This window comes from Xenopus tropicalis, chromosome 1, assembly GCF_000004195.4.
Source record: "Xenopus tropicalis strain Nigerian chromosome 1, UCB_Xtro_10.0, whole genome shotgun sequence".
Classification (NCBI taxonomy): Eukaryota; Metazoa; Chordata; class Amphibia; order Anura; family Pipidae; genus Xenopus; species Xenopus tropicalis.
The window spans coordinates 43,220,965-43,246,424 of record NC_030677.2 but is presented as its reverse complement, the minus strand read 5'-3'; positions in this window follow the sequence as shown (position 1 = coordinate 43,246,424).

Below are 25,460 nucleotides of genomic sequence, written 5' to 3'. Positions count from 1 at the left end.
ATAGATAGATAATAGATAGATATTGTAAATTTGTAGATAGATCATCATTTTACTTTATGATAACAGATCTTTATGCTAAAAAAATATAATAAAAATGTAATATAATAATATCATAAAAAGAATAAAAGCAGTAGTTACTGATAATGCCACTTGCAAACATGGTCTCCAAGGATCACTTCTAAAACACTTGAGATGCATTAGCATCATGAAATGCATATTATTATTTTCAGTAGCTTCTATCATTTGTAGATACATTTCTATCTTTGGAGTATGTCTAGGTTTCACTTTTACATCCATCACTGAGTATTCTGGATACCTAGAACCCTTTTTGGAATACTAATAGGGAAGAAGAATTAAAAACAAGGATTTATTATGGCTTTATTTAGGACATAATGTGGAGTTTAGTGATACTGAAATAGCCAATAGGAAGCGTTCCTGTGCTTTGTCTCTGCATGATATTGCCTGTTATAAGAAGGATATAATAGATTACAGAGGAATGCTGATTTAGTGATTATACAGACTTCCCATAATGAGTAATCCTATTACATTAAGAAGCTTGTGTACACAAGTTTGCATTAGAGAAATACACTACCTGAAATCCGTTTTTCCATCTGTCTTTTTTCTTTCTTTTTCACCCTTTGGAACTTCATTCTCAGGTTTCTGAAATATAACCAATACAGGTATCGGACCCCTTATCCGGAAACCCGTTATCCAGAAAGCTCCGAATTACGGAATGCCCGTCTCCCATAGACTCCATTTTAATCAAATAATTCAGAATTCTAAAACTGATTTCCTTTTTCTATGTAGAAATAAAACAGAACCTTGTATTTGATCCCAACTAAGATATAATTAATCCTTATTGGATGCAAAACAATCCTATTGGGTTTAATTAATGTTTTATTGATTTTTTAGTAGACTTAAGTTATTGAGATCCAAATTACGGAAAGACCCCTTATCCGGAATACCCTTGGTCCCGAGCATTCTGGATAATGGGTCCTATACCTGTACTTTGCTTTTTTTTTGCTTATATTTTACTTACAGTTTATATTTCATATTTGCAGTAGACCAAACATTTCTGCCTCAGTCATACCAGCTGTAATGAGGGAACAAAGACATAGAACAAAGCATAGCAAGCATTTTACAGGAGTGTTCAGTGGTTCCAAAGAGGGACATAGTATGGACAGTGATTCAGATGAACTGATCTGTCAGTTGGGAAATTGTCAAACGGTTCAGGTACATGGATATCACTTGATGCCAGCAGTTGTCCTTGTAATGCAAGAACCAAAAGTAAAGCTGAGGGAAGCCCTAACTTACAGAGGATGTAATCGCAAAAAGCAAAAATGTAGTACTGAGACACAATGCAGTTATTTGTACTTGCAATATATTTCCTCACATGTCATTATGTAAGGAAATTAAATCAAAGGTGAAGAGATGCGGAGTTTCAGAAACCCAAGTAGTTAGAGCATCATGATCAAACTGTTATAAGACGAAAGAATAAGCTTTTTAGAACTAGTGTATCAGACTGAAAATAGTATGTAGGGATATGAAATGGCTACCATTTTTTCTGTTTGGCATCCCATGTGCCAGGCTTTTGGTGATGAGGGTCCAAAGGCTGAAATAACCAGGACTAAGGCCATGCAGTGAGGGGCAACTTAGCTACAGTGTGTTAAGACAGAGTTAAAGGAGAAGGAAAGTCATTTTGGCATTTTACTGCCAATAGATTTGCCACATTAGTGCCACCTAGAACGCTATATTTATTCTGCAGAAGACTTTACTGTAGTCATCCCTAGAAGCTCCCTCCTTTTTATTTAAGATAGCAGCTGCCATTTTAGTGTGGTGTCAGTATCTTCCTGCTGCAGCTCTTGCCATTAGTAGCTCAGATCACACTTTCTGATGGGAACGGGAGGGAGTTCTTATACATTTCTGTGGGAGAGGGAAGTAGGAGAAGGCAGAGAGGAGAGAGCTGCACCAGGGAATGAAGGACTTGTCTGAGATACCGAATTACATGTTTACACAAAAAAAGATGAGACATCCTGTTTCTTTTGATAGAGGACTCAGTGCAGCGTTTCTGTGAGTGCTTATGGCTGTATTTACATAGACCTTTCTGATAAACCTTACTTAGTTTTTACCTTTCCTTCTCCTTTAAAGAAGGTCAAAAAAGCTCTATAAGAATGAAAAAGTTGCTTTATACAGATTTATTCGGGGACCTTTAATTTAACCATGTCTCGGCTAGGTATATATGTCTGTCATTTGTACATTTGTCTGCACATTAATTTGTGTATATGCAGGGCACGTTGGACAGCGCAAGAGACTCCGCTCTCCATTTGTTTTAATGCACTGACATGCTGGTATAACATGGGATGAACCACATGATATTAATGCTTTGAATGATTGCATGACTATTAGGGTAAAATGGCCCATCACCAGAATGGCCAAATCTCAGACCCATGGTTTTATTTGTAATAAATAAAAGCAAAATGATTGCTAAAGTATGTTAAAGTGATTAAAGTGGTTGTCTACCTATCAATGAATGTTTACTATGATGTAGAGAGTGCTATTCTATGACAGTTTGCAATTGGTCTTAATGTTTTTTATTTGCAGTTTTTGAATTATTTAGCTTTTTGTTCGGCTGCACTCCAGTTTGGAATCTCTGCAGCTATCTGGTTGCTAGGGTCCAATTTAACTGAGCAACCAGGCAGTGGTGTTAATGAGAGGCTGCAATATGAATAGAGGTGGGCCTAAATAAAAAGATAAGTAACAATAACAATCAAATTGTAGTCTCATGGAGCAATAGTTTTTTGGCTAATGGGGCCACTGAATTTTAAAACTGGAAATAGTCAAATAAGGAAAGCAAATAATTCAAAAACAGTATGCACTAGATTTTTTCAGCCGTCTGCATTTGATGTCACTGCTGGTTTATACCTTACAACGTTGGGGCAAGCGACAATAAATCCATTTCCAGAATGTAAATACTGGGCACAGTTTCATGCAGGTCTGAGAATACAGGGGCTCAGTGTTCCAGCGAGTACTTACACCTGATTTTATACAGGAGCTGTCTGACCAACTGGAACCACCAATCAAGTGTGTGCGAGGCCTAAGGCTAAAGATTCAGCAGGGGACTATTCACTCTGGACCCTTAAATTAACACTGAAGGGTAGGTCTTTGTTACATGTCAGTAATAATCTCCACTTAGCTGTGAAAAACAACATTGACAGTGTTACAATAGATCTTTAACTCTTTATCAGCTTGCTTTGATTTCTGCCATACAGCATTTGTTAAGTCTAACTAGCAGCCCAATTAACCAATGGCAGTGAACCTGTGGGGCGATAACTAAGATTTTTCTGCTAACAGACAGGTTATTTTTTCATAAGTTGTCTCCTCCTTGTGACATATGACAAAGCATATGACAAGTCAGACTGGGCCGGTCCTTGGCGCTCCCCTGGCACTCAGATCCCCCTCTCCAATGCGACTAAGGCAAGAATAAAGTATGTGCACTCTGGGGAGGGAGTTGGGTGGGTGACGGAGGGGCAACAGCCGCAGTGGACCCTACCCCCCCCCCCCCGTTTGAACCTGGAACCATCCTTTGGTGTTGCAACAAACGTAATGGGTGCAGTGATTGCTATAAGCTAATAAATCAAATGGAATAAGAACACTTTGGCTATCCATTAGTATTAAAGCTGAAAATTTTTTAAAAAATGTAAATTTTTATGTTAACATTTTAATAATTATAGTAGCCCACAAAGTACACAACAGAGATTTGCTGGTGAATACTAATTATATTAAATTAAATAGTGACTACAAACATTTCTAAATAAATCACACCTGTTTTTAAAATATATATATATATATATATAAAAGTATGCAATGTAAATATTGTCTTTTTTTAACAGACCCAGTGATTGAAAGGGAATGTTGTATTTTCCTTTCTCTCCTCTTTAACAAATTTGTTGCAGCTAATGTAATATTCTCAGTCTCCTCTGTAATACAATGTGGTTAGAATCCAGTGGTTCACCATATTGCTTCTTATTGGCAGCCTATTAAGGGAAAACAGCACGTAGACCTACAGTACACATTTTTAGGGCTACTCATAATACTCTTCACTGCAACCAATCCGCAGTGAGTGTGCCCTTTAGTGCTTCCTTTACAGAGCACTAGTGATGAGCGAATCTGTCCCGTTTCGCTTCGCCGAAAAATTCTTGAATCTTTCAAAAGATTTGCGAAACGGCGAAAATGTTGCACGTAAAAAAAAAATTATTTGACACCTGACTATTCTTTTGGCGTGCGACTATTTATTTTGACAGCCGCAACTAATTATTTTGACGCCGCAACTATTCTTCTGGCGTGCGACTATTTATTTTGACGCCGCGACTATTTATTTTGACGCTGTGACTATTCTTTTGACGCCTGCGACTATTTATTTTGACGCCGCGACTATTCTTTTGACATGCGACTATTTATGTTGACACCCGCAACAATTTTTTGGACGCATGACGATATTTTGCACGCCAAATTTTTTCTTCCGTTTCGCGAAACAATCCGCCAATGGCGAAACGCGGAAATTCGCCACAAATCCATGCCTGCCGAAACATTTCGCCCATCACTACAAAGCACTTTCAACCCAAGGGTAGCTGGTCTCTGCACTTTTTCTTATCCAGAAAAACCTATACCTGCAATATAGCATATAGAGTATAGTATAGTGTTGTGTACAAGATAGATAGATAGATAGACAGAGAGACAGATAGAAGATAGATAGATAGATAGATAGATAGATAGATAGATCTGTAATATCGTATATACTATAAAGGTATGTATAGTATAGTATATAGGGGGTATAATGCACAAAGAGGGTTGTTTGCCTTCTTTGTTGCTTTTATAAATTTTGAGATTCAGAAAAAAATCAGGGTTTTTATAGTAAGCAGAAATCTATTTTGGTAAAAATGAGGAATGGTGATGATTATATAATAACCATTAGAGCAAAGTCATTACATTTTTTACGATATTGTTTTTTCCCCCATTTTGTTTTTGTTATGCATAGCCTTTTGCAGTTGTGTATAGGCTGTTTATAAATAAGCTGGTCACATATACTAATATGGAAAATGGTATTTGCTGTGTAAAGAAACAGGTTTCAGACAACTGTAAAAAGATATAATCAGAGTGTTTTTATGATCCTATTATTATACAAAATCAAAAAATCCCATAAGAACCGTGGCCGCCCCTTCTGCCAGTATAATCAGCACTTGGGCTTGAGTATGTGGACGTGCTGTAGTGATAGAGAAGGAAACTTTACAGCCTAGCTGGAAGATAAAACAAGAAATCATCTCTGTAGAGTTAAAAGGGGCAATCACACGCAGCATCACAAGTACAAAGAAATGGCATGGGATTCGAAAAACAAAATATGCAATAACCATTTACAGCCGAAAAGCTCAGCCACACTAATAATCTCTCAAAGGCAATATTCTTCTGCTTAATGTAACTTATCCACATTTAGATCTCCAGACATGCACAAACTCCAAACGACAAACATAATCAAATATGTGTCTTTGCTTCAAATGTTTTCCTTTTTTTTCCTGTTGTTTTTAAATGACCCATTAAAAGGCCATAGAGTAAACATATGTTAATAAAAATGTATTAAAATAATTTGGGACTGGTACATAAGAACAGTGTTTGAATGTAATGAATGTGTTTGAAAATGCTTGAAAATGGAATAAGAGGCTTTTATGTTGTTGTCTGTATGAGATTAAAGGCAGTGACAAAATAAATGCTATAATTGGCAAATATTTTATTCCTTTTATGCTCATTGACACCACTGAGTTCATTCGTTGCAGAGTTAATTTGTTTATTTTTGTCATGAAAAGCCTTCCATCTACAGCTGCACTAGTCACAATGTGAAACGTTCAGCCACACTGTTATAGTTCGACTATTATTTGTAGAAAGGTGTATGGACTGAAATCATTGCTTGCTAATTACCGTACCAATTATCTAGCTGATGGGATCAAACCACATGCCATTCATTTTAACTAAATATTAATTGCAGCAATTAGAATGTTCGGGATTCATTAACATTACTTGCTTTAAGTTATTTATAAATCTTTAAGGGTTCCTCCACTGAAAAATGCTTGTATCTAAGTCAGCATTCCGCTGTTATGATCAATGATTTGATAAGTTAAAGGTATGTGTAAGTAGAATTGCAGCTGAAACTACTATCTGTATGGCTGTTTTCTGCACTCCTGACTCCTAATGTTGCAAGCCTGATGATTAACAGACCTGGAGCAGTACTGACTTCTGTTACAATGCGGCTGGTTGGAGAAATTTGCAACTAGGCTGGGGGGCCCCATCAGGTGGCAGCCCCGGAGGGTCCAGGCCCGACACCTCAATCTGATACTGAAGACCTATATTTATAAAGTAATACTGCAATCTTTCCCTTCCATGACTTGTTTTGGAAACATTTATTGCAAGGATTTATTAAATATACAGAAAGGATAGCACATTAACCTGCACTATACATACTGCATTCTGTACCAAAGGCACTGCAGCTAAACAATTAGGTGCAGATGTCATTTTGACAGCAAATACCAGAAAAGATGTCGGCTGGACTTACATCAAAACGCGTGTCATTGCACATGATTTGATGCATCAAATACAATTGAGCCAATATTAACTCCCCCTCACAGACTCACAGATCTAAGATTGCTGGAATTTAGGGAAAAAACACTGCATTGTGGTTAAAATAGGGCTGCCTGGATGTAAGAATTTAAAGGCAGGGGAGCTTTGACAGGGTTAGGCAGGGTTAGGGTAGAGAGGGTTAACCCAGCTGAGTGCATCACTATGGGGGGGGGGGGGGGAGCTATTGAGAGGGCAAGAAGGAAGACCTTAGTAGGAATTCTCGGTAGTTTTCCAGCAGTAGTGTGAGCAGCATCATGTTCACTTGCCCATGAGAGACTGGAGGTTGTTAGGTCCTTATAAATAGATTTAGTTCTTGCTATAGGGAGTGTACATTGTCGCAGTTCAGTTAGCAGGGAGTAGGGAATAGGGGTGCTATTCCCCCATTCTGTAGAGTTGGTTGTTACCTCCCTGGGTAATGGTTCTGGGAAGGCTTTGAGTGAGACTTACTCGCCTCTACTTGCCCATCATTCTGTTTGAGTAATTGTTCCTGTCATTTTACAGATACATTGTTGGTTAACAGTGTTAATAAAAGCTGTGGCCTCTTTAATCCATCTAGGTGTCCTAGTGTTGTTATTTATAACCAAAAAATGGAGGGTCAAGAAAAGGTAATGGCCCTGACGTTGCCTGGGTCAAAGCAAATTGTGTATGAAATTGCACTCTGCACACTGCACTTTGCAAAGTAAACAAGCCCATATTTGAGAAATAGATTTATCAAGCATTCACTATAGATTAGGTGTTTTTTTTAATAATAGCGACCATTTTCCCTTAAATGAGTCTATGCTTGGAGGCCAAATGACAACATCTCAATCATTTAGTCAAGGACTATTAATGCAAGCAATAAACACATGCCAAAAATGGCTTTTAAAGATAATATAATGTATCTCCAAACCTCACCCTTATTCTTCTCATCTCATTCTGACATTAAAAAAAGCTGAATGCATATCAAACAAATTTGAAAATGTAGATTTTCTTTTTCCCCCAGGGATAATTTTGTAGAAATTTCACCACAGAGTGTAAATATGTGTATCATTGTGATCGACTGTCTGGTAATAGCACTAACGCTATCCTGAAATAAAGCACCTAATAGCGGAACTTGCATCTTCCTTATGTAATTGGTGTGCAATCAAAGAAAAAGATTCCCTTAATAAATAGCAGTACAGGCATATAAAAAAAAGTCTATTAGTCCAACAGGAAGAGAGAGAGAATTATGGGTGCTGTTTGCACTCCTTCACTATAGTGGAAGTCTCACTTATTCAAATGTGTTTTTTCATTTTAAATCCAAAACATGATAAATGAATTCATGACTGGCCACAGTGCCAATATCACTATTTAATAATGAGGTGAATAAAATATTGATGTAGAGTTATAAATAGCATCCAAAGGGGATGGCCAAGAGGGCTGAGAGATGATTTAGCAAAGTACAACCAGTGGCAGAAGCAACAGCGCACCCTTGTGGTAAATGACAAATTAAAAATGAAAACCAGTTTGTGAACAGAAACTGCCATCAATCATAATATGGAGGCAATCCACTGATAGTATATCTATCTTTGTTGGCCCTAGGTTTATAGATGGAAATGTATTGGAGGTATATAATATTATTTCCCATGTATTTGTCATGTGTTTAAAATGATGTATGTTTGTTTATTATACAGGTATGGGACCTGTTATCCAGAGTGCTTGGGACCTGAGGTTTTTTTTGGATAAGGGGTCTTTCTGTAATATGGATCTCCATAATTGAAGTCTACAAAAAAATAATTTAAAACTGTATTAAACACAAATTCAATTTGCATGTGCCCTTAAAAGAAAGTTGGGCAACATCTGGGAAAATACGTTGAAATGAAATGTAATTTAATTACACATCATGGAAAATGATCCAGGCATAATATCTGATTCTCATAAATGTCAGTTTGACATTTAATTTTCCAAATGAAACAAATCAAGTGTTGGAGAGAAAAAAAAAGGATTTTAATTGCAAATAAAAGTGGAGCGGTCACATGACAAATCGTCTTATTTTGTATATTGTTTTTAAAGCATCTGCGGTGAATGTGAAACAGATGCCAGGTTTGATCCAGTCCGAGTAACAGAAACCTTCTTCCAACCTTCTTTTTGATTTGGAAGTCCAGTTCATGCTAAATGCTACTTATGGAGTAATAGCAGTGGCCCTTCCCCGCAAAGAAATCTTCAGAGAGGTTGGCACTAGTGATGAGCGAATCTATCCCATTTCGCTTCACCATAAAATTCACAAAACGGCGAAAAATTTGTGAAACGCATTTGTCGCACAATTTTTTTTTGTCGCCCGCGTCTAATTGTTTTGTTGCCCACGTCTAACAAAAAAATTTCAGCGCAACTAATTTTTCCACAGCAAATTTTTTTGCGAAACAATTTGCCAATGGCGAAATACGGAAATTCGCTGCAAATCCATGCCTGGTGAAAAAAATTGCTCATCACTAGTCGGCACACATGGAAACACCTACCCGGCCCCAGCAACCTGCCGGCTCAGGTCCCCCCACTCCCCTATCGTTCGCTTAATGATAGGTAGGAAACCAGCAGTCGGGGGTGGGGGATTTTATAGAGGAAGCAGACCTACACGTTTTGTGTGGTGAGGGCCACACTTCCTCAGAAGCAAGCTGTATAATGACATAGGGCAACATATATATTTAAATACCCCTCCTACTTCTTTTTGCATGCTTTGAATTTAAATGCACATAAGCTTTTTAAAGGAGATGCCAACTCTAAGTTTTAAATTATGTCTAATGCGAAGGGCACCTTCCCCCCACCCTAACCGCATACATACCGCTCCCCCCACTTCCTCCTACAACCGGCACTGTCGTATTATTGCTTTCTCTGCTTCGTGTTTCACCCGGCGCCTATTTTGACGGGTGACGTTATCGAGCGCGTGCGTGTATGTTATAAATGCGCATGCACACATAGCCTCTCCTGCCTGACCTGCCTGGATTTTTTTTTGAACAAGCTTTATTAAAAAACGCCAGTGACAGATATCGGTTGCCCTGAAGAACATGCGCGCTTATTAAAACGGATTGGCAGTGCGCATGTGCACCACGCCAGGCAGATTCTTAAGGGAGGGGGGAGAGGGAGTTACTGAGCTCTACAGTGAGAGAAAATCCAAGGGATTGCTGCAGCTTTACTGTTTGCTTCTGAGGGACAGACGTGGAAGGTATTTAAACAGTGCTGTGAGGCTTTTCTCTGCTAAAATTTTTGGTTGGGGGGTTGACATGTCCTTTAAATAAACATATTGCACTACTATACATGCTTTTCTATGGTTACTTCCATGTTGTCATTTACTGTGAGGATCCCTTATGCTGTCTCCCACCCAAGTTTGGTTTACATTAATGTATGTGATCAGTAATCCCCAACCAGTAGCTTCCTTTGATGTTGCTCCCAGTGGCCTCAAAGTAGATGCCATTTTTACATTTCTGGCTTGGAGGCAAGTTTTGGAAGCACAGAGACACAGAATTACTCTGAAAAGAGCTTCCTGCAGGCCAGCAGTCCACATAGGGCTACTAAATAGCCAATCACAGCCCTTATTTAGTACCCCCAAAGAATGTTTTCATGCTCGTGTGGCTCCCCAAACCTTTTTACATCTGAGTGTGGCTCTCAAGTAAAAATGATTGGGGATCCTTGTATTAAGGGACGAATGATGGCCTTGGCCTCAATTTATTATAATTTGTATCCATGTTCATTCGGTCTGGTGAGTAGCTAGACTTACAGTGTGACTGGTGAACGGGATCCCCTTATGTTTGCATTGAGCAATGTCTCATTTTAAATCAAATATAAATATGACATAATCTGACAATTAACTCTGTAGTAACATTAATGGAATCTGCTAGGGGATGTTGGGAATTGTGTATCAAATCCTTTGGATAAGTATGGGGTTAAAAATGCAGCATTATTTAAAATGGCCTGCCATTTATTAAAACATCTCCCTTTTTATTCAAATAATATCGTTTGATGCTGTCTTCATTACAGCAATTGCTTTCCGTACTTGATTTATTATTGTACGTGAGTGCATTGTATATGACAAGCCTTTCATCAACCTTGAAATGTAACTTTTTTTGGCAGACCACTTAAACTACGGAAAGGACAAAGCAAATCTAAATGTTCCGTACAATGTGGGGAGGAGAACAGTCATATTGAATCCGTCATGAATTATTCAGATCAAAAATACACATGTGGCTATTGACTTCTGCAATGCTCTATCCATAATTCATAAGACATCTGCTTCTGTTGTATATATTTGCATTTCAGGGGTGCAAACATTTAAGAGGTTTAAAATGTTTCTTTACTAAGGGGAAATTTCATCTTGCGTACATGTTAAGATTCTGTATTTGCACTGGATTTCTATGACAGGTCTGTTTGCCGAGTTAAACCCCTGAGTAGTGTCAGCAAAGAATCCTGTAAATGCTACCTCTCTATAAGATATTTGTCGGAAGAAAACTTGTGATGATTAAATGATTATTGTGTCTGTCCTTTATATAAATACAGATTAAATATAGAGTGACATTTAATGGAAAGTGCAGTGACAGTGTACAATTTAAATAAAGGGGATTCCTAAAACATGGACTGAACCAAGTTGGAGTGAGAGTTTTCTAACAATGTGGTGCAGTCCCTGAAGCCATGTGGCTACTTCATGCTGCAGTACAATGCACAATATTCTCATGCTATGGGCACTCTCACAATCATCACATTAAACTTGGGCTTTTCTTCAGACATTCCATGCACATTTGGGGGGATAGCACCCAAGGCTACAGAAACACACAATGACTTTATGTCTGAATAAAAGCCCAAGCTTGAAGCTGTTATTGTTTGACAGTCCATGGTATAAGCACACTGAATCCAGGAAATAACAAAGGAGTTTATTACAGACAAAATGGATTGGGATTCAAGGTTACTACTTAGCCTTTAAAAGCACATCTTCTTTCAGACAGACGGACAGAGAAAGAGCTTAATGATCTGCTATAAATCTGCAGGAAAATATGTAGTAATGGAGGAGATGTTTCTGCATAATGGAGAAATATACAGGCCATCTGCAGCTGCTCTATATACTCCTTTCAGCAGGAAAGAGCATTTATAAAGACTGACATTCTCTAAAACTGCTCCCACTGATGTACATTCCCACTCTCACTTACAGATTGCATTTCAAACAGTGTCAGTCTGAATATAAATGTATGTGTTCAGCAGTCTAAATGAGTGTGAAGTGCCCTGAGAATTGTTCAGTAAACTTTGGATTTGCCCTAGTTGATTTAAGTAGCCCTAGTAACCTAACCTTAGGATTCGTTTAAAACAGCAAAAGTGCACTTACATACAGTTAGCCTTCAACAATTCCCAAGCCGTAAAAATAGGTCATATAAGGAGATAAAAAGAAATGTCATACATATGGAGAGTATTACTGTAAGCACAGCATCTTTTAATGAATGGTTAATTATATCATATTACTCACTGTTACTTTTGAGTCTGTAACTTCAAATATAAAATATTCCCCTGTTGAACTTAGACATTTACCAATAGGAGTCTGCATAGCTCTAATATGGGAATGAAAAGGAAAAAAAATCAGAAATACACAAAAAAAGCAAAAAAGCTCAGATGTAAAACTGAAAGCTTGCGAGGTCATGTAGAAGTCAATGGTTGCTGTACAAGACAAAGTTGAAATTATTTATTCATTTTAATTTTTTTTGAGCTTGTAGATCCATTAAAATTGATGAGTAAATTACAAATTCAAGTTATTCAAGTTTTATTCATTGTTTTATTTTACTATATAACATATAACAGGTAACATTTGCATTTTTTTAAAACTGGAAGTAGAAAAAAATACAAAAATTATACTAATACAAAGATGGGCAGGCAAATATCATGCTATAGCAGGGATCTTCAAACTAAAGACTGCAGACCCCCCCGCTGTGTCCTCACCCCTGGCTACCTGGGGGGCCGTAGTTTGAGGACTATAGTAGTCCGGCCCCCCAACAGTCTGAGGGATCATGAACTGGCCCCCTAGTTTGAGGACCCCTGTCCTAGAGCAATAAAACAAAAACTAAAAGCTAATGATCTCAGGGTCACTGCACTATTGGGAACTTTAAATCAGAGAGGGACATAAAGGTGGGGAAATATAAATTCATGAAAAAGTTTGGCACCTTGTGCAGTGGCTTACACTGGGATAAAATCTTAATGTGTAGTTGTGATCTGTAACCTCCAGCTGGTATATCCCTGAACCCTCCCCAAGAGAACCTACTGCAGTAGGACATGGTCACTTTGCAGGACATTAAATGGCCACTTCCCGTGTCCCTACTGAACATTCCTACTACACATCTGGTACACAGGTGATTGGATCAGGACTGGAAAGAGTTCTTATCTTAAACTTATTCAATTTGTTTTTTGTTATCTACGTTTCAATTCACATGTCAGGATTCTACTTTGATGTAAACCGCTTCCTTCTTTGTCTCTGTATATTATATCTTTATTTTCTACTTCAGGAAATGTAACATCATGAAAATGTCTCATAAAGAGATATACGTTCTTACTTGTACATTTGTCTTGACAGTTTTCATTCTCACATATATCAGTTAGCGATTAAACAGCATCATGTTACCACAAGGAAATTCTTCTTTTCTCTTTCTAAACTATTGCTAGCATGGCAAAACATTCTATTATCATCCTAGGCAAAGCATTTTTTCTCATAATAAGAAATGGTAATCAATCTGTCGCTTTAGGGCATAAAACAGTTATGACTGAATTTATAAATGCTGTATATCAAAAACAGCACAACTCATAGTAACATAGTAAGTTAGGTCGAAAAAAGTCACACGTCCATCAAGTTCAAGCTTTAATATCTATATCAAACCTGTGTAACTACTAGATGAAGGCAAAAAAAAAACATCTAAAGCCTCTCCAAATTGCCAATTTGCCCCCTCAGAGGGGGAAAAAAATATAGGGTAATTAAACCAGTTCCTGGATCAACTTGGTACTAACAGCTATTTTCAGTAACCCTGTATTCCCTCACTTGCTGAAAAGCCACCCAACCCCTTCTTGAAGCTATCTAATCTGTCTGTCAGTATGATTGATTTAGGGAAAAAAACCTTTTTGAATATTAAGATGGAAGCTTCTTTCTTCTAACTGGAATGTATGCCATTATCTCTGCTGGAAGGCCCTACTGGTATATAAACATTAAAGAGGTTATTATATGATCCCCTTATATATTTATACATAGTTGTCAAACACTCCCTTAAGTGCCTCTTCACCAGCAAAAACAACCCCAATTTGGCCAGGGGTTCTTCATAACTGAGACTTTCCATACCCTTTACCAGCTTAGTTGCCCTTCTCTGGACCCTCTCTAATTCAATAATGTCCTGTTTGAGCACTGGAGACCAAAACTGCATGGCATATTCTAGATGGGGCCTTACCAGCGCTCTGTAAACTAAAAGAATGACCTTCTTGTCCCACAAATCTATACCCCTTTTAATACAGCTCAAAACCTTGTTTGCCCTTGCAGCTGCTGCCTGGGATTGCTTGCTACAGCCAAGTTTATAATCTAAAAGGACTCCAAGGTCCTTTTCTATTAAGGATTTGCCTAATGCAGTCCCATTCAGGGTATAAGTGGCTTCCATACATTCCAGGTGCATGACCTTACATTTATCAATACTGAATCTCATCTGCCACTTACCCACCCAGATTGGCAGTTTGTCAAGATCCTGCTGCAAGGATGCCACATCCTGGATGGAATTAATAGGGCTGCATAGTTTTGTGTCAAACACAAACACACAAACACTGCTACATTACTTACATTGCCCTCCACTAAGTCAGTATTTTAATGATTTGTAACCTGTACGTATCTATCAGCAAAAACATTTCTACCAGAGTTTCCCCTCAAATAGTTGTTATTGTTCAGAATTATCAGGATAAATCATGGTATTGTACATGTTGTTTCCCAACAGATCTTGTTCCAAGTGTATCTTCCTTGGATTTTTTATATTAGAACTTGACACTATGTGAATAATGCAATATTCATTCTATGCAACAAGACATTAGACAACCCCTGGAAGACTGTTTAAAAATATAATCTTAAGCTTTTTCATCATTATATACCTGTATTCCTTAGAGTACTAAAGGACATTTGATGGTTCATAAATGGTGATGGGCGAAATGTTTCGCCAGGCATGGATTTGCGGTGAATTTCTGCATTTCGCCATTGGTTAGATTGTTTCGCAAAACGGATGAAAAAATTTGCCCCGGAAAAATTCACAGCGCGTCCAAAAACTTGTCACCCACGTCAAAAGAATAGTCGCGCTCAAAAAAGAATAGTCACAGGCGTCAAAAGAATAGTTGCACGACAAAAGAATAGCCACGGGCGACAATTTTTTTTGACGCGCAACATTTTCGCTGTTTCACGAATCTTTTGAAAAATTAGCAAATTTTTCTGTGAAACGGGACAGATTCGCTCATCACTATTCATAACCATTTGCAGCAGGTAGAATTGGCAGTGACATTACATGTATAAAACATGACATACCTATTTCTGTCCAGTGGAAGTGGGTTTTATTTAGTGAAGCTACCTTTTTTGCATTTGCAGTTCAAACTATTGACCCTGCATATAGATGATAGTATAGTGAAAATCTATGGCACCTGAAATAAAAGGCAAACCACCTATCAGTATGTACCCTTGAAGTTTTTAAATAAGACTGGATCATTTTGCTGGAACTTACTCTCCTCGAGCACACATTATCCTAATACTTTAATGCCAACAAAAGTTTTTTTGCCAGTTATAATAAAAAGTGTAATATTAGTACAATTATTTCACATAATTATGAAAACAAGACATCATCTTGGCTGGCAGCAGCAGCCAGAAGACCTATTCTCCACCACTTGCTTTCCAGTGATAAATTACACCATGTTTTCTATATGGATTGTCTGGAAACATCAACAAAAAAGGAAAAATATTTTGAAATTTGGACAACTTTCATATTTTCCCTTCTCCATCAAGTGGGGGGTATTGTAAGTAATGTAACAGTTTTTGCAGATAAAAAAAATAAAATATATAGGCCAGTTAATTTCTTCCAGGGTGTGGCATCGTTGCAGCAGGACATCGACAAACTGGAAATCTGGGTGGCTAAGTGGCACATGAGATTCAGTGTTGCTAAATGTAAGGTCATGCACCCTGGGATGTAAAAATATACAAGCCTCTTATACCCTGAATGGGACTGCATTAGTCACATCTATCATGGAGAAGGACATGTAGATAATAATCTTGACTATATCTAGCAATGCCAGGCAGCAGCTGCAAGGGCAACAAGGTTTTGAAAGGGTAATTTTCCTACTTAACAAAGCGCTGGTTAGGCCCCACCTAGAATATACTGTGCAGTTTTGGTCTCCGGTGCTCAAACAAACTGTTTACAAAAGAAGTTCAACTAAACTGTTAAAGGGTATGGAAAGTCTCAGTTATGAAAAAAGACTGGGCTAGTTCAGGTTGTTTTTGCTGGAGAAGAGGCGCTTAAAGGGAGATATGATAACTATGTATAAGTATATAAGGGGATCATATAATAATCTCTCTATATCTTTATTTACCAGTAGGTCCTTCCAGCAGACACTGCATCCATTCCGATTAAAAGAAAAGAGATGCCATCTTAATATTTGGAAAGGGATTTTTTACAGTTAGAGCTGTGAAATCAGTCATAATGGCTGATACATTAGATAGTTCAAGAAAGGGTTGGATGGCTTTTTGGAAAGTGAAATACAAGTTGATCCAGGGACTGGTCCGATTGCCATATTGGAGTCAGGAAGGATTATTTTCCCTATTGAGGCAAATTGGAGGGGCTTCAGATGGGGTTTCTGGATCAATTAGCAGTTAAGCAGTTATTATATAGAGATAAATGGTTGAATTTGATAGACCTGTATCTTTTTTCAGTCTAACTTACTATGTTACTATGTAATGTTCCCCAAAACAGGGCACTTTTCCCCCTAATTTGTACACTTTGCCCCTTCATTAAAAAATAAGTATTCATATTTTCTAACATTTAGAGAATGTGTCCTGTTTTTAACTCCACTGAATTTGGAATTAAATCCAGAAGTTGAAACAATCTGGCCAAGAAGAGGAATGTCTTTAGGCTCACAGTTAGTCAATTTCCTTTACCAAATAATGATTAATGATCTTCAAAACATGTGTGGACAGGCCATTTAGATGACCCAACTCTCTGTTGGCATTATAGTAAAAAGATTAATGACAAACAATTTCCAAAGGCCATAGACACTGGAACATTTTAGAAAAGTAAATAAAGTCAGAATGGACTAGTTCAGAACAAAATATGTAAAATGCCATTTGGAGAAAAGGGGATGACAATGGCAACAAAAAGCCAGGACTCTAAAAGTAGACACTCAGTTAATTGTATATATGAGCTATTGGCTATACATAAATACGCTGCTGATTAATTCATTCTCCAGAGGTAATACGGCTAAATTAAAACACATACAATTCATTAAAAATGTGGATCTAATTCAAGTTAGATAAGGAAATATGACTGAATGCAATTTATTGTTTTAACCTAAATTGATGTAATTAATGAACAATTTAAACAGATAACATAATCTCATTTCCTTTTTCCACAGACCCACAGTCCATGAATGTTTCCCATTCTAGCACTGAATCAAAACAACCATGCATTTAGGGCTCTGGCACACGGGGGGATTAGTCGCCCGCGACAAATCTCCCTGTTCACGGGCGACTAATCTCCCCGAATTGCCATCCCACTGGCGATTTGCCGAAATCACGCCGCTGCCTGTGCCATCCCACCGGTGACTTACATTTTCGCCGGTGGGATGGCAACTCGGGGAGATTAGTCGCCCGTGAACAGGGAGATTTGTCGCAGGCGACTAACCTCCCCGTGTGCCAGAACCCTTAATATATACAGTTCAACATGTCTTCTTCAGTATCATGGAGCTACAGAGAAATTCCAGCCAGCAAGTTTGTCTGCTCAGAGTCAGAGTACTTAAAGCCTCAGCAAGCCAAATATGTCACAAACATTGAACATAAGTTCTCAGAACTGTAGAGAGCAGGTTGAGGATCCAGAGACAGAAAGGTCGGGGGCCTTAATAATTATATGAGACGGCGAGCACCAGCAGATATATAAAATGTCATTAAGGATTTCAGCTGAGAATAGAATATAAAAATCACCTCAGCTATTGGTATGACTAAATGTGTTTTAATATATTAGATTAGACAGGTGTCTATTATATTATCATATCAATCTACATTTATATAAATAAAACCAGTGGTTTGGACTGGTAAAAAAAGTATAGTGTTGTTTATAACTCTTGATTTATATATTTAGGAACTGTAATCCCATGTCAGTTACACTGGACTCAGCACATCATGGGTAAATTTTGTTCTGATTTTCCCTTTGTGATATGATTGGTGGCTCAGAGTCAGAATATGTTAACTTGTTCTGTGTTCTTTTGTTTTAAAGGCTCAACTCAATATTTCTCTGTCATTCTGTCTTTGTTTCTGTTTGAAAATATTATTTCAGTCTCACCAGTTCACTCTGTACCTTTGGAAAACTTATGTCCTAAAAATTCATAATCATTTCTTTGAACAGCAGAATTGCCATTTATTATAGTTTTAGTTCACTTGGGGCAGATTTGCTACTGTTCCAATTGCAAATATTTCCATGACTTTTCAATTGGCTCAGTTATAGGATTTCGAACAGACTTGTTTTAGCTTTGTTCAGCATCATTGTAGCTCAAACAATAGAATTTAAATGGTCAGACACTTTCTGAAAAAAGTAGGAAAAAGAAAGAAATGCTTTGATAAATAAGCACAATTATTAACACATTTTCCAGCAGGTTAATAAATGTGATGAAACTAGAACTACTGGGAAAATTCCAGAAAAATCCCAGTTTGATCTATTTTTTAAATTTTCCCTTTATTCCATTAAAAATTCCCTTCTAATTTTTATTTGGGAAATCAGTTGGGAAATGCTTTGTTAAACCAGCAAAATTGTTAACACATTTCCAGCAGGTTAATAAAGGGGATCAAAATTAGAACTACTGGGAAAATACCAGAAAATCCAAGTTTGATCTTTTTTCAAATCTCTCATTTAATATATTTATAATGCCCCTGTAGTTCTCAAACTTCACTAGGTTACTTAAAACACAATAATTATTCTAAACAGGATAGGTCATTATAGAAGAATTGTTTGTGTTTATGATTTAGAAGCAAAATAAAAAGATACTACTGTTGACATTGAAATAAAAAAAATGTTGTTTTGCTTTCATTAGAGGTTGAGAAAACCTTAGAAGCATTTTCTTGATGGAAAACGCTACGGATCTTTGTGGATCTTTAAATAACATAACTAGAAAAACTGAGATTTTATCGGGAATATTTTTCTTACCTAATGTGAATATGTGGGTACAGTTTTCTATATATTATATTTAACATAAGTTTATAGTTCTTATGTGTCTTACAGGGAAGCAACAGGGCTGTCAGACTCATAGACCTTTAGCTGTTGTGACCTACTGTACCACTCTCAGCAGTCTAACCACTGTAAAGAATGTAGGTGTCAGCAGGTACAAAGTCATAGGTTTGACAGTCATGCACTGGGTCATGGCTCATATAGCACAGTGGTGTAATAAATCTATTCTTCATAGTTCTCAGCGGTGTATTTTGATAATGACATGCCCCTAGAATGTATTAACAGATATTTATTCATTCAGACCTGAAGTTATAAGCCTTCTAACCTTTGAAATAAATGCCGTAATACCCCACATTACAGGTAAAACTTTTGTCTGCACATTATTTGTTGCCAGACTTAATAGAAAAGTAGCTGGCCAATCTTGCATCACTGATGGGTGATTTCAATGGCCTTCACAGTAAGAATCAACTAATTACAAAAACTCTATGGGGTAGTTCATTATTCTGTTCTAACAAGTTAGCTTGTGACAAATATAGCCAATATGAAGACAGCAATGTCTAATTCATTGTTCATTGTACCACAGTTGTAATGACAGTGGGTTACTACAGAGAGATTAATACTGATTATACAGATATAAAAACCAGTATAGTTTAGTATTGAATTTACTGAATTGTGCATATGCTAATATGAATGTCAGTGTGAAATAAAGGCTTGTCCTACTCAAATCTCCTTTTCTCATTTAAAAGCATACACTGGGCATATATTATTCCCCTATGGACACTGGAACCCATGTATACCAGCTTTATTTAAATTTATGCCTGAACAAATGAGACCCTGGAGGACCTATTACAAGTTCTGTTTTACCAATAAGAGAAGGGTTAACATTACTAACCCAGTACAACTTTTTCCCAGGCTCCTTCCCTAACCTTGAAGGATGTTCTGAAATGTTTCCCCCACCAACTCCCTGGTAATTATCTCTTTTTGTGGCTCTACATGTCAGATTTAGTTTTAAATTTCACTGATTTTAACCTTACTGTCTGAAATTAGATTTGATCTTAACTGGACTGTCCAAGCTGAAATCATATTTCCTTTTCATTTTTCTAAATGTGTGGATGGCGCATCAGCAGATGCAGAAGAAGAGCCATGTGGAGAGATTTTGAATAAAGAACTGAAAAAAAATGCAACTAATGAAATAAAGTGACAAAAACATCATTTTTGTCAAATAGATATAAAAAATAAATGACAGAAATGTCATATTCTTGTCAGTCTTTTAATAGTCTCCCTTTCTCAGTCAAAATATGCTGATTTAGAATCAGATGCATTCATATATTGCTTCATGTACTCTTCTGAATTCCATATTTAATTTATTTCTCTGTGTCCTTGTAGATTGTTGTTCTTCATGAAGAGAACATTTGACATTTGGCATTTTGAGAAAATGACAAATGTATCTAAAAGGGTTCTGCAGAGGGATGCCATAGGAAATCTGCTTTTTAAATTGGGGCCCAGTACAAGTATAAGTGTTAGACCCCTACAGTTGTGCCCCTGTCCCTCCCCTGATAGCCACCCTGGTTCTATGTTTGTTTATTTGTGATCTTCTTGCAGATAACTCCTGGGATCTCTTTATATAGGAGATTACTTTTAGGCACGTTGGTGGTTTCAAAGTCTCAACCAACTTCTCACCTGCAGTATGTAGCTTCATGCTAGATAAGGGACTTACTGATTTCAGCTCCAAGTTTTAACTTCTGACTTAGAAAATACTTAAGGGGTGTATCTATTAACAAACACTATCAGATCTTTGCGTTTCTTTTCTAACTTGTAGGTGACCGTTCAAATCCAATTGTTAATTGATTGCTATGGGCAACATCACCAGGGACGTTTGTCTTCAATGTTAAGAAAATACAGCCCCTAATATAGGGAGAGAGGTATGTCATGTTTGGGGCTGTGATTTTAAAATAAAAAGACTTGCTTAACATTATATTGAGGGAAAACGTTTTTATTAAGTTTTAAAAAGCCTCCCTAATTACTGGGTTTGCGACTAAACTGTCAGGCCTTACTTGTCAACAAACCTCTCTATATAAAGCCCCCCTAAATACCAGGTTAACAACTGTCTGTAACCTGTCAGGCTGGGGAAGGTGACTCTCTTCTTTGTTTGTTTAGTGACACCAACTGTCTTCCCAAACCTTTCTTTGTTTATTGTTTGTGACAGTGACAGTTGGAAGTTGATTTTCCAAAGCTTTTGACCAATATTATTCAATGAACATTGTCTAATAGAACATGTCAGTTAAGCTCAAACCTTATTAATGTAGTCAAGCTCCTCCTGCATAATATAGTTGCTGAGTTCTTTTCCTTCTGAGGTCTGATCCTGGCAGATGTTAATCCCAGTTTCTTCTGGCACAGTTTGTGAACCATGTACTTGAGGTGCTTAATAGTGTAATTAAAACCATGTTTTATCCCATCAATTCCGCTCCCTAGGGAAGCTGATAAAATAAATTTTATATAGCTCAATGTGATGCTTGGTTGGAAATTATAATAAAATTGTGTTCTTATATTATGTAATAAAATCTTTGCTGGTTACCTCACACGTCTCCTCACATGTTCCTCAATTTCCTATTTAAATGAGCAAACTTTATTATACTTTGCCTTTAAAGGAGAAGGAAAGTCATTTTGGCATTTTACTGCAAATAGATTCGCCACATTAGTGCCACCTACAATGCTAGGTGCAGAAAGCTTTACCATACCTCAGTAAAGAGCCCTAGAAGCTCCCTCCATTTGTTTAAGATTGCAGCTGCCACTTTAGCTGGTCTTTGTAGCTTCCTACTGTAGCTCTAGCTGCTGGTAGCTCAGATTACACATTCCTAAGGGAGGTGGGTGTGGGTTTTAATAAATTCTTATGGGAGGGGGGAGCAGGAGAAGGGAGAGAGGAGAGCTGTGCAGACTCTTGCCCTGGGAATGAAGGATTTTTTGAGAGAGGTCAGGGACAGAGAGAAGTCTGGTACCAAAAAACATGTTTACAAAAAAAGGAGAAAGAAATCCTGTGTTTCTTTTGATAGAGGACCCAGAGCAGCTTTTCTGCTTATGGCTGTATTTACATAGACCTTTCTGATAAAGCTTACTTAATTTTTTACCATTCCTTCTCCTTTAATTAAGGAATATCTATGGTTGTTGATATTTTTTCAATAAACATAGTAAACCCTCAATAAAAACAAAAGAAATATTCTATTGCCTGTCACTTATGAACAAAATCAAATTACCAGTTCACCAAAAAGCCCTCTAAATAAACAAACCCCTCTATTTCCCAAGTTGAAGTATTCATCTTTTAAATCAAAGCAGGTCATTATACAGAAGGCTTGAAAAGTGACAAGTTAGTGACAAGTGATTTTTTTTTCGCCAGAAATTGATTCATTGTGGACGTGCCAAAAAAGCCATGGTCACATAATTAAGTTGCGGTCATGTTAAAAAACCTTGTGGTCACGGTTGCATTAGAAACGTTGCAGTCGCATTAGAAACGTTGCAGCCGCATCAAAAAAGTAATGCGGTAGCTGTATTTTGCATTTCAATTACCACTAATGCATATTCATAACAAAATTTAGTTCAATCTTTCAGCTCCAACCTCATTGAAGACTTAAAGCCCATCTTCAATACTTTGGATATTCATACACTCTTTTCCCAAGCTTTCAGATTGGCAGATGTTAAAAACATTATGATCAGTTTCTTCAGGAGTCGGATAACCAACCAACTATTTTTGTAGTGAGAGAAACGAGAGTACAAGATGGACACACACAGACAGGGGGTGAACATTAATTTCTTACAGATGGGAGCTTATAGGACAATGAAACATTTTGCCTGCCAATGATGCCTTTTACTAACCTGTGCCCATGCATTTGATAACATTTGTAGAAGAAGTTTACAGGCAGAAGAGGGAAATAAAATGGCGGGTGTGAACTCTGCAAAATGTGACCCTGGCCAAGGTAAGGTTCTAAAATCAGTGGGCGGTACCTAACAAATTGGTAACCGCAGGTGAATCTAGGTTTCTTATTCCCTTAAAATATTTTTTGGTGCAATGTATCATATCTCTTCTTCTTATATGGCTGATACCAACACCAGGTGTAAACAAAAATATGCGGTAGGTTGTATTATTTCTAGGGATGAGCATTTTTAATTTTGTTTTCTTGCCTGATGCAAATTCTATGCCCTATAATCTCACCATGTGCTTTGTTTCACCTGAAGAAGAATCACATATTTTGCATTAGCAAAAAATCGCATGATTTCATTTATATGAAAAATATATATTTTTGCATCACTTCAAAAGCTGCTCCTCCCCCTACAGAAGCTTGAACAGAAAAGAGAATATCTGTCTTTTGGCGCTTTTTATTTACCAAGCAGGAATTCTGTGCTCTGTGGCACTGAAAGGGAACAAGCAGGTTATTGTCACGGTCGGCACCCTAAACCAGAACAAATGCCAAGTTCCTTGGTCTCGGCTCGGCTTCACCAGTAATGTGACCGCCTTTGGCTTCGGGAGGAGCCCTCAGCTACTCAGATTCCACCTGGACTTAACGAGAGGAACAAGGCAGGAGTTCTGGCAAGCAAAGGGGCACGACTGTAGATAAAGTCAGTTAGGCCGAAGATCACGGTACAAATAGGATTAAACAAGTTCGTCGTCAGGCAGGCTGGGTCGAGGCAGGCGGAAAACAGGAGAAATACTATCAGAAATACAGGAACAAGAATGCACAAGGCTCAGGAAGGCACCAGGAATCGAATCCTATCACGGGCAACAAAATGTAAACAAACGTCCCTTGAAATATCTTTGAAATTCGCGCCATTGCACGCTGACGTCATCACGCCAGCGCGCATGCGCCTTTAAATGCGGGAGCGCGCGCGCGCCCACTATGAGGAAGCCGGCGCATGAAGAGGACGGCGCGGCGTGCGTCCCCGCTGACGGCGCTGCGGCGGGCATCCCCGCCGTGCCGGTATGGCACTTTTTGTTACAGTTATGCAGTTATGTGCCCATGTGAGTGAGGCTAACGTACCAAGGAGAGATTAGTCGCCCTCGATAGATCTCTGCTATGGGAGTCACAGAGAGTTGCCAGCAGGAGGAAATTTCGTGCAACTTTGGAAAGCTGAAGTGATGTGTAAGCCTTTCCACCGGCAATGCCCTTTGTTTCTGGGGAAAAGGCATTTTGGAGAGACTAGTCACCCGTAGTACCAGAGATTTATCGCTAGTGACTAATCTTTCTGTGGGACATTAGCCTTAAATGGAATTGTATTTATAGCTCTTTTCTCATGTGGGACTAAAAGCGCTATTACAGAAAACCAGGTAGCCATTACTGGAACACTAGGGGCCAATTTACTAATCCACGAACGGATCGAAAGCGTCTGAATGCGTGTTTTTCGTAATGAACGGTATTTTGCGATTTTTTCATTTCCGTTGCGACTTTTTTATAGCCGTTACAACTTGCGTGAATTGTCGCGACTTTTTCGCCGCTGTCGCGAAAAAATCAGAAAGGTTTGCCCGCCATTTACGAGCGCTCAATACGCAAGTCGTAATGGCTACGAAAAAGTCCAAACGGCGACAAAAAAACGCAAAAAATACGAAAAAGTCGCAAAATATTAGTTTCCAATCCGATTTTTTCCCATTTGGGATTCGGATTCGTGGATTAGTAAATCAGCCCCTAAGTATACCGGGATAACAGAAGATCAAACGACTTGTCCAGAACTACGAGGGGACTTCTAATATTCTCATATTTTTCAACTTGGGGGTTTGGGGGTACATTATTTATTATATTACGCAAGTTTTAGTAAGTCATGTGTGACAGAAAGTAACGCTAAGCATCATAAGGGATTACATTACTTAGCACCATATATAAGAATATAAATGTAATCTTCATGGCTCTTGTGTATTATATATATTTTATGGAACATAATACTCTTACTGAAATGATCCTATTGTTATGCAATATCTACTGGTTGCTGCACCCTACCTAACCTTTTATTAGATGTGTCCCTATGTATAATATTCATACATGGGAAATAAAATGCTAATTTATTTTGTTTTAATCAGTTTCCCAGGATAGTCTCTCTGTGGATTTTCAGGATTTAAAGGTCAATGCCTTATGAAACACTGGGCATTTCTTTTTTATAGATTAAAACTTGGTGCCTAATACATGAAAACACCCTTGTGAATTCACATGCACATTTTTATTTCTGAAATACTGTTTTCAGTTTAATGAATAACAATTAACATGCAATATACAGTATATGTAGAATATATATATATACAGTATATATATAGCGCCTGTTACTTTTTCTGTATATTCCTTGATTTTAAGACTAGCGTATCTTTTTTACGTAACCATGGTTTTTTTGACACGCCTGTGAAATTTCCCGGTA